The sequence below is a fragment of the Humulus lupulus genome, chromosome 3 (genome assembly GCF_963169125.1).
Source record: "Humulus lupulus chromosome 3, drHumLupu1.1, whole genome shotgun sequence".
Lineage (NCBI taxonomy): Eukaryota > Viridiplantae > Streptophyta > Magnoliopsida > Rosales > Cannabaceae > Humulus > Humulus lupulus.
The window spans coordinates 106,751,827-106,770,428 of NC_084795.1; the positions used below are offsets into that span (position 1 = coordinate 106,751,827).

The 18,602-nt window shown below is 35.8% G+C and overlaps 1 non-coding gene across 1 annotated transcript; it reads right to left on the reverse strand.

The window, feature by feature from the left end:
• Positions 1-14,048: 14,048 nt before the first annotated feature.
• LOC133827729 (small nucleolar RNA R71) lies at positions 14,049-14,155 on the reverse strand. Its single transcript, XR_009890380.1, has one exon. It is a non-coding gene; the product is annotated as a small nucleolar RNA R71 (small nucleolar RNA).
• Positions 14,156-18,602: the final 4,447 nt, after the last annotated feature.

An 18,602-nucleotide genomic window follows, 5' to 3' on the forward strand; every position in this document is an offset into this window, starting at 1 on the left:
TTGATTTTGAGTTTGGTAAAGATTTGGGGAAGTTTGGGTTGAGATTGGCTCAAAGAAATCGCAGAAAAAGAATTTGGGAGTTGCCTGCCTGCAACTAGCGCTACAGCGCTAGTCTTTGGGCGCTGTAGCGCTAGGCCCTGTTTCTGGGTGGTGCAGTTCTACTTGTAGCGCTATAGCGCCCTCTTTTGAGCGCTGTAGCGCTACCCTGTTCCCAGAAAGGGGTTTTTGGGTTATTTTTAAGGGATTTTGACCTAGGGTTCGGGGTTCGATTCCACCATCTTGTTTTGTGGATCTAGGACTTCCCGGGGGCTCGGGATTGGTCCCGAGGCTAGGTTTTCGGACTTGAGGTTCGGTGATGACTTTGACCTATGGCTGTGTTTAGGTGTGCGGTAGGGCTCGAGTGGGATCGTGCTCAAGGAGTCAAGTGATGAAAGCTATCAAATTGACAGGTAAGAAAACTATAGCACCCGTAGGACAGGGCATGGGCCCATAGTGTGATTGCAGGGTACGACCCTATATTGCATTACATGTTAGGGTGCAGACTTAATTGAATTGATATCAGGGCACGACCCTATATTGCATTACATGTTAGGGTGCAGACTTAATTAAATTGATATATGTTTGAGTGTTATTTGAGTTATGCTATTTGTGATTATAGTAAGAATGAATGGCAAAGGAGCCGGGAATGGCAAAAGAGCCGAAACGGCAACGGAGCCGAGAACGGTGAAAGGCCGAGAATGGCAGCTGGGCCGGAAGTAACACTTAGCACGTGAAGTACTTGTAGACAGGGTGGGACCCTAATGGATACAGGGGATAGCCTTACGGTGAGCACCGAGACCCCAGGCTTTGGTAATGCCTCTGGGACGGCATGGCCGTGTTTGTTTAGTTTGATGGAATACTCATTTATCTGTGGATAATCTGATATGTTAACTATATAATCCACGTATGTTATATATTGTATGAGTTTTCTTGCTGGGCTTCGGCTCACAGGTGCTCTGTGTTGCAGGTAAGGGCAAAGATTGAGTCAACTAGCCATGAGTACGGAGAGCGTGAAGCGACGCGTACATGTTTGGCCTGCCCGACTGCTTTGGTTGGGGGTTATTTGAGAAATGGCTGTAATAATCTGTTATTTTAATAATTAATCGACTGTAAACTTATTTTAAGTTGTAAATAGTTTTCAAACCTTATTTTGGGATCCCAAATGTTAAATACTAGAAGTTTTCAATGAAACAACGCATTTTTAAAGATTACAGCCTTAACTTTTGCTTAGTCACACTTTTGTTTTAAAAACCTCGGTTAGCGAGTTCATTGCACATTTTTCGTTTTAAAACTCACTTAGTAACGGCTCTAAGGAAGTAGGGCGTTACACCCTGGGCCTAAAATCTCCTTCAATCCGAATGGCGACCGTCTCTTGAGGAGGTCGAGGAGGATGTGGTCGACCAATGATGCTGCCTTGTTTTTTTTTTTGGAACACCCAAACAATAATGTTTATGGTGTAAAAGCATTGACTGTTTGAGAAACTTTGAACATTGGGTATCTTTTGCAATATTCTTCTTCCATTACATACATTATGCTGCTTGTTAAATTTTAACTAGATATAACATTTTACTATTATATAAAAATTCTAACTTTCATGCTCGTTTGAACAAATAAAGTTCTTAATTTCTATGTTGTATTGAACAGTGCACAATAATTTATAAATTATAAAGATTTCTAAGTATTACTCAGTTGTGATTTTTATTCTTTTTCTTAAGTGAGATTATGTATACCCTATATGCCCCCCAAGTGATCGAGGAGATAAGTCCTTGATCACTTGCCAAATAACCAGGGTTGTTCAAGCTAATTTTGCTGCTAGTTATAATATTCATAAAGTAGTATATTTGTTAGGAAAAATCACACATGTTAAGCAATACTTGTTAAAAATAATAAAAATTGGAAAATTTTGAATGTGTCAGGCACACTCCCTTGTAAACAACTCGTAATAAAATAGACGAAACTGAGTCTATTGTATTAAAAAATCCATACAAGCAATGAATGTTTTTTAATGAAAACATCTTGAATTGAATCTTCTTAAATGACTGGTCATTTGAAAAGGGCATAAACGTGCCTTGCGACCAAGTACAAACAAATAGTCTAGAAAGTAATTAGTTATTACAAAAATGGTCAAAATCGTGCCTTTACAACCTAAAAATAACAAAAACAAGTAATACATTGGTCGAATGAAATGGGCAAGTACATGACCAGTGTCATTGATAATACTTTCTAAGTTTTTCGCCATTCCAATATCTTGTGACTAGTTCACCGTTTAATCGAGCAAGGTTGTATGTGCCTAGTTGTAAAACGTCTACAATTTGATACAATCCTTCCCTGTTAGGCCCCAAAACTCCTGCAGCAGGATCCTTAGTGTTTTGGAACACTTGTCGGAAGAGTAGATCTCTTGTGGCCAACTTTTTATCCTTGACTCGAGAGTTAAAATATCGAATAAATTTTTGCTGGTAAGCAGCTACTCATAACTGTGAGTGCTCTTGTCGTTCTTCATTCAGATCAAGAGTCCCACCTAACAATTGATGATTTTGAGCTTGGTCATACGTACTTCCTCTATGTGATGGGGGGTCAACTCGACTGGTATCATTGCTTCATACCAATATGCCAAGGAGAATGATTTATGACCAGTTGATGTACGAGCAGTTGTACTCTATTACCATAGTACATCTAGGAAAATCTTTGACAAGTTTCCTTTAGCTTGTTCGAGTTGCTTCTTCATTGTATCTTTTAAAGTTTTGTTAACAACTTCAATTTTTCCATTTTCTTGAGGATGAGAAACTGCAGAAAAAAATTTCTTGATACCATGTCTTGCATAGAAGTCCTTAAATAGATGACTATCAAACTGAGTACCATTGTCTGAAATTATCTTTTCTGTTATACCATATCTACATATAATATTCTTTACTATGAACTCAAGTACTTTATTCGAAAGTTATAATTGGCAGTGGTTCTGTCTCATTCACTTAGTAAAGTAATGAACTACAACAACTATGAATTTGACTCGTCAATAACCTATAGGTAGTTGCCCGATCAAATCTATCCACCTTACAGCAAAAGGCCATGGACTTTGCATTTGTTTAAGTTCATTAGGAGCTGCTTGAGGTATCTTAGAGAATTTTTGGCACTTGTCACATTATTGTACGTATTCCAATGTATCTTCATTCATTATTGGCCAAAAATACCCTTGCCTCAATATCTTCATTGCTAGGCTCTACCCCTTGCATGATTGCCACATAACCCTTAATGTACTGCTATCATCAACAACTCATCTTCTTTTCTCATGACATACCAAAGTAGAGGCATTGAGTATCCATTTGTACATCACTCCATCAACAATTACATATCAAGCAGCCTTCCTTGATATCTTTTGCACTCCATTTTTGTCTTAGAGCAAAATCCCCTGCCCCAAATAAGTAGCAATCGGGGTCATCCAAGATGGGGAATTGTCCAGCAACAACATTTTCTCTATTTCATTAATATTCAGATTGGCAAGGTGCTCAATTAGCATTGTGTTCAGAGTGTATGCATCCTTAGCACTTGCTAGTTTGGATAAAGCGTCAACATTTGAATTTTGGTCGCGTGATACCTGCTGTATGGTGTACTTTTTAAACTCTGCAAGAAGGTCTTTAGCCTTGCTTAGGTAGGCAGCCATATTCATTCCTCGAGCTTGGTACTCCCCTAGGATTTGGTTCATGCCTAATTATGAATAACTGTAAATATCCACTGATAAAGCTTTTACGTCTCTAGAAAGTCGAAGTCCAGCAAGCAAAGCGTTATATTCCACTTCCTTGTTTAAGGCATTAAATCCAAATCTTAATGCATAATGAATGCAATGTCCTTCAAGTGTAGTTAAAATTATCCCAGCTCTAGAGTTGTGCTCATTTGAGGAACCATCTACATATAATTTCCACATTGGTCAGGTCTCCTCATTTACTTTTGGTGCTACTTCTTGCTCATTTTCATTTGATACACCTGTGCATTTAGCAATGAAATATGCTAATCCTTGCCCTTATTATAGTAGTTCGTGGCTGGTAGGTGATTTTGTATTGTACAAGCTCTATCACCCACTTAAGCAATCGACCTGATGCATCCAGTTTTTGTAAAACCTGCCTGAGGGGTTGGTTTGTTAGGACTGTAATTGGATGAGTTTGGAAGTACGACCATAGTTTTCTTGCTGCAAGTAGTAGGCAGCATGCCAACTTTTTCGATCAAGGAGTATCTTGTTTTAGCTTACCAACCTTTTTCTATATAATATACTGGATTTTGGATCTTATCTTCTTCTTTTATAAGTGTTGCACTAACAACATGCTCCATGACTACTAGATATAAAAGAAAGGTTTTTCCATCAACTAGTTTTGACAAGACTAGTGGCTGAGCTAGGTGCTCCTTAAGAGTTTGGAAGGCTTTCTCATACTCTTTCGTCCATTGAAACTTGCTATTCCCCCTTAGCAGATTGAAGAATGGGATGCACTTGTTTGTTGACTTTGAGAAAAAACTTCTATGATCTGTTGTTCTTCCAGTGAAGCTCTGCACGTCCTTTATCTTGGTGGGAGGCTTTATTTCAATTAAAGCCTTGATTTTCTCTGAGTCAACCTTTATGCCATGTGAATTAACGATGAACCCAAGAAATTTTCCCGAGCCTTCTCCAAATGAGCACTTTAAGGGGTTAAGTTTCATGTTGTAATGCTTCAAAATATCAAAGCATTCTACTAGATCTTGAACATTTCCCCCAGCCTTATTTTATTTAACTAGCATATCATCGACGTAGACTTCCATGTTGTTTCCTATCTGATGCCTAAAGATCATGTTGACTAGCCGTTGGTACGTCCTGCCAGCATTTTTGAGTCCAAAAGGCATTACCTTGTAACAATATAAGCTTATGTCAGTCCTGAAGATGGTATGCTCCTCATCAGGAGGGTGCATGCTAATCTAATTATAGCTTGAGAAAGCATCCATAAAAGTAAGGACCTCATGTCATGCTGTAGCATCAACTAGCTGGTCAATCCTTGGCAAAGGAAAGCAGTCTTTTGGGCATGCTTTGTTTAAGTCTGTGAAATCAACAAGCTCCTCATTTTTCCATTAGGCTTTGGTAATAGAACGAGGTTTGCAAGCAATTCAAGGTAAAAAGCTTCTCGTATAAACCCATTTTCTTTCAGCCTTTCAACTTCTTTCTCTAAGGCCTTAGACCTTTGTTTGTCGAGCAGCCTCCTTTTCTACTGAATTGGTTAGAAATTTTCCTTGTCGATATTCAAGGAATGGATAATCACATTAGGGTTGATACCCACTAGGTCTTTGTGCATCCAGGCAAACACATCTTGGTTATGTTTTAAAAAATGTATGAGTTCAAGTTTGACCTCTTCAGCTAAGTTTTTTCCAATTTTAACAGTTATGGACAGATCTTCCTGGTCGAGTGGAGCCTCCTCGAGGTCTTCACTTGGTCCCAATCCAGTGTCATAATCCCCAAAGCAAGGATCAAAGTCCACTTTCTCGCTTTAGGTAGCGACCTATTTGGAGGTGTTCTACTCATTTTGGGAAAACTTGCTCGTGTTCCTCTGATATACTCATCTCCATTATTGCAGTTGGTTGGTTTTCTATTGGTCCAGCAAAAATCATGCTAGTCAATACTATACCCTTTCTAAGAGTTGTAATGGAAGAGTTATAGCATTCTCGAGCTTCCCGTTGATTCCCTTTAACACATCCAATTCTAGCGTTAGTTGGGAACTTCATCTTTAGATGAAAAATGGATGTAATAGCTCTCAGATTAATAAGTATTGGCCTTCCATGCAAGGAATTGAGAGCCGATAGAAGATCGACCACATCAAAAGTAGTCATGACCGTGTTATTCGTTGGTGCAACTCTAACAGTTATTGCTAGTCTAATCGTCCTTGTTGGAGTCATGTCTTCTCCAGCATAACCATATAAGGTCTGCATGCAGGGCTCAAGATCTCGAACAGAAAGTTTCATCCTTTCAAGAGTTGTCTTAAAAAGAATTTTAATGGAAGAACCATGATCCACCATGCTACGTGCAACAATCATATTGGAAATTTGGGCTACTATTTCCAAAGGATCATTATGCGAGAACCTGATGTGAGTGGCATCATCCTCGATGAATGTAATAGGCTTACACTCGTATTGAGGCATTTTGGGAGTATGCTCCTCAACGACTAACACCTCTTCTCCTGGTTCATGACATAGCCTTCGAGCATATCATTCTGCTATCGCCAGCCAGGTGCGATTCTTCGTAAATCATGTCTAATCGTCCTACTACGGGGGCTGGTTACATTGGTTGTGTTGGTGCATCAAGAGTTTCTACGGTAGGTGGATTCTGCTCGTCTAGGCAACAAATATATCTTCCCATTGCCAGATGGTTTTGATGAATCAAAAACTCAATCTACTCCTTAAGTTGATTACACCCTTTGGTGTCATGTCCATAATCATTATGGAAGTTGCATAATTTGTTGGTGTCTCTCTTGCTTATATCTTTCCTAATAGGAATAGGTTTCCTATAGGGTACTTCAACTTATGTAGCTTGAAAGACCTCTGTTCGTGACCCTAAGAGTGCAGGGTAGGTGGTGAAATGAGGCACATATTCTCGTGTCTTATCACTGGTCTTTGCTCGTTTATTGTCATTATTATTGCCACTGCTAGAATTATTGTTCCATTTACCACTGTTCTGGTTATTCTTATGACAATTACCATTGGTTGTCTAGTTCTTGTTAATTGCACCTGAGTCTTTTTCTGGTGCAACACTGGTTCCAACTTAGTTAGCTTGGTCAGCCTTCCGAATAGCTTCCTCCAATTTTATAATCTCATCTACTCGATTAAGAAACTCTCTAGTTGAGTAGATAGCTTTTCTTTTAAGGTTGGTCCAGATTGGACCTTTGTCTTGGATTCCAGCCATGATGGTCATCAGTTCTACATCATCACTGGCTGTCTTAGAGCGAACAACTTCTTGCATGAAATGTTACACATAATCTTTAAGGGGCTCATTGGGTCCTTGTTTAATGTCAACAAGGTCATTGAGATCGGTTGGTAGAGTGCGAGCATCAAAAAACATTGAGAATAAGAGCCTCACAAATGCATCCCAGGAGTTGATAGTCCCTGGCTCTAAATTGAAAAACCATTGCTGAGTAGAGTCAGTAAGGTCAGCAGGAAAAATCATGCAACGGACATCATCTAAAACCCCTTGGAGACCCGTTTGTATCTCAAAATTGCTCATGTGGTAGACGGGGTCTTCTTTACCAATATATATCTTCCAAGTTGGCATCTAGAACTTGGGAGGGATAGCAAGAACATTGATCGAATCAAAGAAAGGAGAGCCTTTCCTTCCCTCTAAATTAAAGTTAGTTGGTGTCGGGGTTGTTAACTCCTGAGCCATTTGAGTTAAAGCATCGAGTTGTGCTTGAATAGCATGAGCGACCAGTGGAAGAACTATTACAACTGAGACTGGAAGTGCTGTAGTTTCATTTTGTGGTGCTGGAGGGATTACTGGTGAAACGGGTCCAACAAAATTAGATCTATTACCTTCCTGAAGTTGGTCGAGGACATCTCGCAAGTCACGTCCTCGATTTACAAGTCTATTAAAAATACTATTTCAACTAGGTTGCCCCCATCATTTTAACAATATGCTCGAGGAGCACCAAGAGAGGGTCTAGCTGGACAATTTGTTGGCTCGTGCTATATTAGTGGGACAAACGACCATTCAGGTTGCACATTATCATGAGCAGTGATGTTTTGAGGCCCAGATGGCCTTGGTGGAAAAAATTGTCCTCTTGAACGCTCATCATTATGACTATTGTCATAGAATTTGTTATCGTGAGGTTGGTAGAATCGACTATCTCCTTCATTATCATCATAACCATATTGGTATGATGTTTGATAGCTGCTACTTGCTTCTTGGTTGTTTCTCCACCTGTACCTTCTTGGCAGGTGACTAATTGTACCTAGCTAACTAATTACGACTCGAGGATGTTGGCCTTGATTTTGACTCGCCGGTCATTCATTCCTTGGTTGTTAGAACTGCTGACTAGGTATTGAATTTTGTAGATTGGGAGGTTGTCCTCCTCTTGAGTTTGATCGCCTTGGTTGCCTATTAGCAGGTGTGATGACCCAACTACTCTAGACTTTGGACCATTAATGAAAACTATACATAGACCCTAATCCTTAATAGAACTTACAAGTGAAAAGATCATAACTTTATTAAAACTTGTAAAAACAAATGGTAAACTTACATAAAAGTTAAAGTAGGATATGGGATCCCATTGTTTTAAAAGGAAAACATAACATAATTGTAATTAAAAGAGATTACATAAATAAGTGCGGAAAAATACACATAAAACCATAAGTAAAGACTTCATCCTTGAATCGAAACTCTCGGCTCTTTGAATCCATTCCGCCTCAATACACATTCCCCAAGCTTCCAAGAACCTTTCCCGCCACTAAAGCTATTTTCCTACACATTTAAACATAAAAGGAGTGAGCCTAATGCCCAGCAAGGAAAATCTAACACATAGACCATATACATAAATTTCATAAAGAAACATAAAGCATATCATAACACTTATGTCACATACATACTATAATGGCCATTATTACTTGGGGTCCCATAAACTAAACAAGTCATATGCCCATTAGATTAGTGGGGCTTGCTAGCTAAGCAAGTCATATGCCCATAATCTATTTGGGGCTTGTTAGTTGTACGGGTCATATGCCCAAGTCTACAATTATACATATCATAGCATATTTCATAACACATAATCATAAGATAACATATAAATCATATAACACATAAATCCTATCCTATTTTCCTTACCAAAATTATCGGGGTATGAGGACAGAGTTGGGACTTTGGAACACTCCAAAAAACCATTTATAACAAGGTGAGTATATTGAAGAAAAGGAATGAAAGTGATGAAGGAACTATACCATCAAAATATACTTACCAAGAATCTTTTGCTCAAGAACTTAGATTTCCTAACCAAGAATAAAGAATAAGGTTAGAATGCTGAGTAGAAGACTATGAGAACTTAAAGAAAATAATACCAATTGAACTAGAGTGTGGAATACCTTGAATGCTTCTATAGTCAATTTAAACCTTGAACCGAAATGTTATAAAACCTTACTTCCCAAGTGTTTGGTAAGCTTATAGTGATCAAGCTTTATAATTCCCAACCCAAGTGTTTACACTCTCACAATAACCTAGGAACTAGTAGCCTCTGAACTTGGTTTGATGAATGAATAAATGGCTGGGTACTAGGTCCTATTTATAGAGTTTAGGAATGAAAAGATCTTTATTTAACTTGAATAAAAATAATGGCTTTTTAAGTGAAAAACATTTGAATTATCGTTCAGCAGAGGCTGAAGACTCGTTTAGAAAGATGTTGGACTTATCAAGAGGTTGAAGGTTTGAATGGAGAAAATTTTCAAAATGTTTCAAAATGCCCTGAAGGAGGCGATATATCGCCTGGGCCAGTATGCCCGAGGCAATCGTGCGACGTTTCGTGTTTTTCATATCTTCGTGCTGTGATATATCGGCATACGCTGAACATTTAAACATGAAATTACACATTTTTAGCTTAATTTGAATTGAGTAAACAGCCTTGACTAATCCCTCTAATGTTTTCAAAGCTGCTGACTGACCCTAGAATATTCAAATTTTAACCTTAATAAATTTATTCCTCAAAATACTTAATCATTATTAAACATACACATGACATGTGCTATTATCTTATTGGGTCTTATATAAACCTTATAATATAATAAATATCACCCTCAATATCAGTCATATTAATCAAACCTTAGGTTAAAATTAATATTCTTAAACTATAGGTTAAACTTAGAAAATCTACAAGTGTTACTATGAGTGTCCAAATAAATCCCGGTCTGAACCAAAAATCCACAGTCATAATAATAATACTACTATTACTATAATACTACTATCTAACTAGCTAAGTAAAGTGCTTGGACTCTACAGTAGGCCTTCCATCTCCAGACACTTGTCTACCACAGCCTTGACCTTGGTCACAGTTGAGCAGCATTTGTTCATGCTGGTGGACTTGACAAAACACTCCTGGTCGAGTTCCTCCATTCGAGTGATTACTACGTGTCTACCAAGGTGGAACTACTTGATCTTGACACCTTGCTGGTTGGGCAGGCTTTGGAACTAAACCAGATGGCATCTGAATTTCAACATTTGCTTGGCCAATGTTCTTAGGTTAAGGATTCATTGGTCGAGGTCTTCCAGCTTAAGTTTGTTACAAGAAAGCTTCTAGTAGCCTTGCTCCTTTAGTATAATGATGGTAAACTTCTTCTTGGCGAACTTCAAGGACTCACTGCCATTGATACATCCAAGACTGAAAGTCTTGTCTCTGCTTGTTCAAGACTTCAGCTACAACTTCTTGGGCTGCTACTTGATTCTCATGCATGGAAACAAACAACTCTTGCATTTGTCCCAGAACTTCCTTCAGTTGCTCAATATTAGGGTGGAGGTTTTCCCTAAGTCCACATGGGGCTCGTCATGCCCAAATGTTCATCGTGGAGGTAGGTTTTGAGGTGGAGGAACCTGCTAACCATGGTACAAAGGGGAAATTTGACTACTCGAATGTCGGTTATGTGGTCCAGTAGTGATGTTTCCCCCTTGTGGTTCCTGATTTTGGCTTCTAGTAGTGATAGCCATTGATTTAGATAGAATGGTGAATTGTGATTCTTGGATTTCAGCTCTCAATGAAAGCACCAAAATGTTGACTGATCGCGAAAATATGATACGCAAGTATACGTAATCGATTCAAGTAATATAGATAGTAAATAAAGTATCGTTCCACAAGGACTATCAACCAATTACCAATAAATTCTTTTAAATTTCTATTTGGCTATTGATAACTCTACAAAATAGAGTTATTTTACCATGTTTTACATGCTAATTGTTGCTTAGTTCATGAGTTTTTAATTAACTTATTAAGTTTTTATGTAATTTTTAATTTATTAGTCTTATTGTAGTTTTCTAGATTTTTATATGTTTTTATAGATATGTTATTATAATATGTTGTAGTTTAATTATTTAAAATTAGTATTGTTAGTTTGAATGCTAAAAATATGATTTTATTGAAATTAAATGTTATGTAAATTAAATTTTAATTAATGTTTTCATGGGAGTTATATGATATATTTTATTAATGAAAATATTTAATTTTAATTTAGTTTATAATTTATTGTGTAGGAAAATTATTGCCCTTGAAAAGCAAGAAAATCAAAGGAAAGATGGTAATTTTGAAAGAAAGTAACAAGAAAAATGGTGTTTCTCCAAAAGCCCAACCACGTGAGGCCCACTCTAGGCCCAACCCGTGGCCCCCCCTCCAACACCCAACCACCACATTGCTGCCATTTCCCTTATTGAGCCCAACAAAAATGCATTTTGTCCCTTTGTCCCCTATGACAAAAATGCCAACTTTTTACCCTTTTTCCTACACATTTTCACCACAACATCATCATTACACCCTATAATTTACCTCTACATACCATATTTATTTTATTTAATTAATCTAATCAATTTAATTAATTTAAATTGATTATTTTAATAAACTCACTTTGGCTATAAATATGGACTTTCAAGACCATTTTTGGTGTGCTTAATTTTTTGGTTACCATCTTTTTCTCTCATTTTCTCTCTACCATTCTCTCTTCCATTTGGGTTTTTCAAGAGCATTTTGCAAGTATGTATGTCATTTATTTTGTAATTTCTATTCTAGTTATGTGCTTCTAATCTTTTTCATAAGATTATTAAGATCATGATGAAGCAACTTGTAACTAGGTAATATTTATGTTGTATGTTGATTTCCCTTGTAATGCAACAAAGTCTATGGATTTTTCTTCTTCATATATTTCTTTCATCTTAAATATCTTGTATTTTAGATTGTTAGAACATTTTTACACTTTGTTCTTCATTAGTGCATAAACATAATATTCTTTGTGTAAGATGTGTCATTAAATTGTACACATCCATGCTTAGAACAAAAATATTATGTTTTGCCTTATAAATAATGTTCATTGATTTATTTGTTATTTCATTAGATTGATTTACACTAAATGCTTTGAAATTATAATTTTGAAAAGTGAAGAAAAATCCTATCTTTTTATAAGAAAATTGTGCTTAAAGTTATAAATATTTTTGGAAAATGATAGTTTAAATTATTTTAACTATCACTAAAACTTGGGAATCAATATACTAATAAATATTATTAAACTTACATTTTGTGGATTCTAGTATCTTAATAATCTTTTCTTTTAATACTTATTTTCAACTCATTATTGCTTTATTTTTATTCTCTTAAATAGCTTTATTTTTCAATCTTTTATTTTATGTTCATAATATTAAAACTCATCAATCTTTGGAGCTAGGTTAGAATTTATTATTTTTGATTTAAAATAGTTTCATTTTCGATTTTAGACAACTCCCTTGGGTTCGACATCCTTGCTTACACGATCACTATTCTTTATGGACGATTCGTGCGCTTGCGATATATAAATTTTTAAACATACCCGTTTTGGGTCCATCAAGTTTTTGGCGCCGTTGCCGGGGAGTTGCAAGAGAAAAGAAACAAAATTTATCTCAAGGTTAGTGGATTCTTCTACTAGTTATTTTAATTTTTTTTTGCACTTTAAAAAAAAAACTAAAAAAAATATATATCTATAAAAAACTAAAAAAAAAAAAAAAGATAAAAAGAAAATTTGGGACGGTTCAACCACCCATAAAAAAAATATACTTATATTTCTATATTTATTGTTTTTTTTTTAGTGACGGCACTTGTGCTTCCTATCTATCCTTTTAAATTTTTATAGTCGATGGCACTTGTGCCTCCTAATTTTGTTGTAATTTTATTTATTTTATATCTTTGTTAGTTGACGGCACTTGTGCCTCCTAACCTTTGTGTAATTTTCTTTATTTATTTTGTTGTATTTTTATTTTATTTAAATTCCGCAAATTACTAGTTGATGGCAATTTTGCCTCCTAGCTAGTTGATGGCAATTTTTGCCTCCTAGTCCTCTATCTTATGTTTAAGTTGATGGCACTTGTGCCTCCTAGTTTTTACCTTAATTTTGTTATGGTTGATGGCATGCTATGCCTCCCTACTCTTGCCTAAATTTTAGTCTTATTTAATTTTTGCCTTATTTTTCTTTGTCTTCTTTAATATTTTAGTGTAATATTGTGAAAAATACTTGAAAAAAAAAAAAAAAAACATAAATCTTGTCCTTTCACCATAAGCAATTCTTGCTTAAAGGAAATTTGACCAAAATTCCCATCCGCCTCTACTAATTAACCTCGGGGAGTTGTTAGTAGTGCGCGAGTAAGTGGAATCAAATAGGCCTGGGGACAAGTAAACCATAAGAATTATATTGTTGTGAAATCTCTAAAAATTCTAAGTATGCTCTGTGGTTGCGGTTTTAACTGATCTTCCACATCAGAAAATTGCTTGTTTGAGATTATCCTTGTTGCCTTGTTTGTGAAAAATTGTATGCATCATTGGGAACGTAACTCTAAAAAACGATTAGTAAAAAGACGTTTATCTTTGTTTGAAATTGAAAGTGTTAGTAAAAATTTGAGCATCATGGAACCTATTGCTAATCCTCTTGATGAAAATGTTGTGCCTGAAAAAACTTTGCTTGAATATTTTGCACCTATTTCATCTAATGCTCCGTCATGCATTGTTTTACCTACTACTTCTGCTACTCATTTTGAGCTTAAACCCGCAATCATTCAATTATTGCCATCTTTTTATGGGTTAGATAGAGAGGATCCTTACATGCATGTCAAAGATTTCTTAGAAATTTGCTCAACATTTAAATTTCAAAATTTTTCTGATGAGTCGGTCAAACTAAGATTGTTCCCTTTTTCATTAAAAGAAAAATCAAAAGCTTGGTTAAATTCCCTTCCCACGGGGTCTATAACTACATGGGATCAACTTTATAATAAATTCTTACTGAAATTTTTTCCTATGTCTAAAACTGATAGTCTAAGGAGAGAAATCTCCGAGTTTTTTCAAAAAGATAATGAAGAGTTTTATGAATGTTGGGAAAGATTTAAAGATTTATTATTAAAATGTCCTCATCATGGTTTTGAAAAATGGAGACTTGTAAAATATTTTTATGATGGTTTGACTCCCTCTAATCGTCAAATGATTCAATCTATGCATACTGGAAAATTTTTAAAATTTCAAGGACAAGAGGCGTGGGACGCCCTTGAAGATTTATCTGTCAATTCGCAACAATGGAATTATTTTGATCCTAGGTCTAGGTCAACTAATTCACCAAAAAGAGGAGGAAGGTATGAAGTAAAAGAAGAATTAGACTTAAGAACATCCTTAGACAAATTAGCGAGAAAAGTAGAAGCTTTAGCCATAAGCCAAACTATAAATTCTCCAATACAACCAAGAAAAGATGTTTGTTCTATATGTTCTAGTCCTTGCCATAATGCCCAATCATGTCCTTCCTACCAAGAAGCCTTTTCCGAGGAGGCCAATGCACTTCATACTTATGGGAAACCAAATGATAGCCCATTTTCATCCACCTACAATCCAAATTGGAGAAACCATCCGAACTTTTCATGGAGACAAAACCAACCCCAAATGAATCAAGGGCACCAATACAACACACAAAACCAAGCTCATGCCCCACAAAATCAACCATATCCGCAACAAAGAAAACCTTCCTTAGAAGATACTTTACAACAATTTATGCAATCCACCCAACAAATCCTACAAAATCAATCTCAATCTATTACCAAACTCGAGACACAAGTAGGACAACTCGCCACTGCTTTAGCTGATAGAGAAAAAGGAACATTCCCTAGTCAACCTATCCCTAATCCAAAAGGTCAATATGAGATAGGAAAGTCTAGTCATAATGGAGAAGTCAAATCAATTTCAACTCTTAGGTCTGGAAAGAAAATTGTCAAACCCGATTACATACCCGAGGTTGAAAATGAAAAAGAAAAAGAAAAGAGTCAGCCTCCTAGTTCTAATCTCAATGACTCATCAAACAAAGAAACTCCAATCCATCATTTCATTCCAAAAGCCCCATTCCCACAAAGATTACTTCCAATTAAAAAAGGCAGCCAATATAATGACATCTTAGAAGTTTTTAAACAAGTTAGTATCAATATCCCTTTCTTAGATGCCATTAAACAAATTCCTGCCTACTCTAAATTTTTAAAGGATCTTTGTACTGTTAAAAGAAACACTAATGTTCCTAAAAAGGCGTTTTTAACTGAACAAGCTAGTTCCATTATTCAATATAAGAGTCTTGTTAAATATAAAGATCCTGGGTGTCCCACAATTTCATGCATTATTGGTGATCATTTTATTAACAAAGCTTTACTTGATTTGGGTGCTAGTGTAAATTTATTGCCTTATTCTGTTTATAAGCAACTTGGTCTTGGTGAGCTAAAACCTACCTCTATAACTCTTCAATTAGCCGATCGTTCTGTAAAAATTCCTAGAGGCATTATAGAGGATGTTTTGATAAAAGTTGATAAATTTTATTTTCCTGTTGACTTCATTGTTCTTGATACTCAACCTGTGGAAAATATGCATGCTCAAATTCCTATCATTTTAGGTAGACCATTCTTAGCTACATCTAATGCAATCATAAATTGTCGTAATGGTGTTTTGAAATTATCTTTTGGAAATATGACTGTTGAATTGAATGTTTTTAATGTGGTTAAATCTGTTGAGTGTGAAGAAGTGCATGAAGTTAACATGATAGATAGTATTTGTGAAAATGATGGAAATGACTTATTTGATTTTTGTGAAAAATACTTTGGTATGAACTTGCATGTTGATGACTCTAATGATGATGTGAATTCTTCGGTAGAGCCTATACCCTTAAATGAAACCAAAGTTGAACCTTTTTCACCCTTAGGTCATGTTCAATCAATTTCTGAGTCTCCAAAGTTAGACCTTAAACCTTTGCCAGAAAATTTAAAATATGCTTTTCTAGGAGAGTCTGAAACCTTACCTGTTATCATAGCATCCGCTTTAGATAAAGAACAAGAAGGTAAATTGTTAGATGTCCTTAGAAAACATAAAGAAGCCATAGGTTGGACCATTGGAGACATTAAAGGAATTAGCCCATCCATATGTATGCATAGAATCCATCTAGAAGAGAATGCTAAAACCTCTCGGGAATGTCAAAGAAGATTAAATCCAAATATGAAAGAAGTAGTTAGAGAAGAGGTCATAAAATTGTTAGACGTAGGTATCATTTACCCTATTTCTGATAGTCAATGGGTTAGTCCAGTTCAAGTTGTGCCTAAGAAGTCTGGGATCACAGTTGTTGAAAATGAGAAAAATGAATTAATCCCTACTAGAGTACAAACAGGGTGGAGAGTGTGCATAGATTATAGAAAGTTGAATAATGTTACTAGAAAAGACCATTTTCCATTGCCTTTTATTGATCAAATGCTTGAACGATTAGCTGGCCATGCATATTATTGTTTTCTTGATGGGTATTCGGGGTATAACCAAATCCCCATCGCCCCAGAAGATCAAGAAAAGACTACTTTTACATGCCCTTTTGGAACTTTTGCATATCGTCGCATGCCCTTTGGATTATGTAATGCACCTGCGACTTTTCAAAGATGTATGATTTCGATTTTTTCTGACATGGTTGAAAGATTTCTTGAAGTATTTATGGATGATTTTTCTATGTTTGGTTCCTCTTTTGATGAATGTTTGCACCATCTTTCACTTGTTTTAATTCGTTGCAAAGAGAAAAACCTTGTGCTTAACTGGGAAAAATGTCATTTTATGGTTAAAAAAGGAATTGTTTTAGGTCATGTAATCTCATCTGATGGAATAGAAGTTGATAAAGCTAAAGTTGACCTTATTTCAAAACTTCCCCCACCTAAAACTGTGAAAGAAATTAGATCATTCTTAGGCCATGCCGGTTTTTATAGAAGATTTATAAAAGACTTTAGCAAAATTTCTCGGCCTTTATGCCATTTACTTGGAAAAGAAAATGCTTTTGTCTTTGATAGTAATTGCCATGTTGTCTTTGAAAAATTAAAAAATTTGTTGACTACTGCACCCATTATTCGACCTCCTGATTGGAAAATACCTTTTGAAATAATGTGTGATGCTTCTGATTATGCTATAGGTGCTGTCTTAGGACAAAGACTTGAAAAAATACCTCATGTAATTTACTATGCTAGCAAAACTTTAAATGATGCTCAATTAAATTACTCCACAACCGAAAAAGAATTGCTTGCTGTTGTTTTTGCATTGGAGAAATTTAGATCTTATTTGTTAGGATCTAAAATTATTGTCTATTCTGATCATGCTGCATTAAAATATCTCTTATCGAAAAAAGATGCTAAGTCTCGTTTGATCCGTTGGATCCTGCTTTTACAAGAATTCGACTTAGAAATACGTGATAAAAAAGGATCTGAAAATGTTGTTGCTGATCATTTATCTAGACTAGTTGTTGAAACTATACATGATTCCACTCCTATCACTGAAACTTTTCCTGATGAACAATTAATGCATATTTCTTCATTACCTTGGTATGCTGATATTGTTAATTATTTGGTCACTAAAGAAATACCATCTCATTGGTCTAAGCATGATAAATCTAAATTTTATTCTGAGGTGAAAAACTTTATTTGGGATGATCCTTACTTGTTTAAATACTGCCCTGATCAAATAATTAGAAGATGCATTCCAAACTGTGATCAGTCTAAAATCATATCTTTTTGTCATGATCATGCATGTGGAGGACATTTTAGTGGTAAGAAAACAGCTGCTAAAGTTTTACAATGTGGTTTTTATTGGCCTACTATCTTTCATGATACATATGTTTATTGTAAAGCTTGTGAACGTTGCCAAAAGTTAGGAAGTTTAACTAAAAGAAACATGATGCCTTTAAATCCTATTCTTATTATTGACATATTTGATGTTTGGGGCATTGATTTTATGGGACCATTTCCTAACTCTTTTGGTAATCTTTATATTCTTGTTGGAGTCGATTATGTATCTAAATGGGTTGAAGCTATTGCATGCCACACTAATGACCACAAAGTTGTGCTTCGTTTTTTGAAAGAAAATATATTTTCCCGTTTTGGTTCACCACGTGCTATAATTAGTGATAACGGTACTCACTTTTGTAATAAGCCATTTGAACATTTGATGAAACAATATGGCATTACACATAAAGTCTCAACACCATATCACCCACAAACTAGTGGTCAAGTTGAAGTGTCTAATAGGGAAGTTAAGCACATTTTAGAAAAAACTGTGAATCCAACTAGGAAAGATTGGTCCTTAAGACTCATTGATGCATTATGGGCGTATCGTACCGCGTACAAAACGCCCATTGGCATGTCACCCTACAGACTTGTGTATGGGAAGGCGTGCCATTTACCTGTTGAGTTAGAACATAGAGCCTTCTGGGCAATTAAGCAGTTAAATTTTTCTTTAGACAAAGCAGGTGAGAAACGAAAGCTTCAACTCAATGAACTAGACGAAATTAGGAATGATGCATATGACTATTCAAAAAAGTATAAGGAT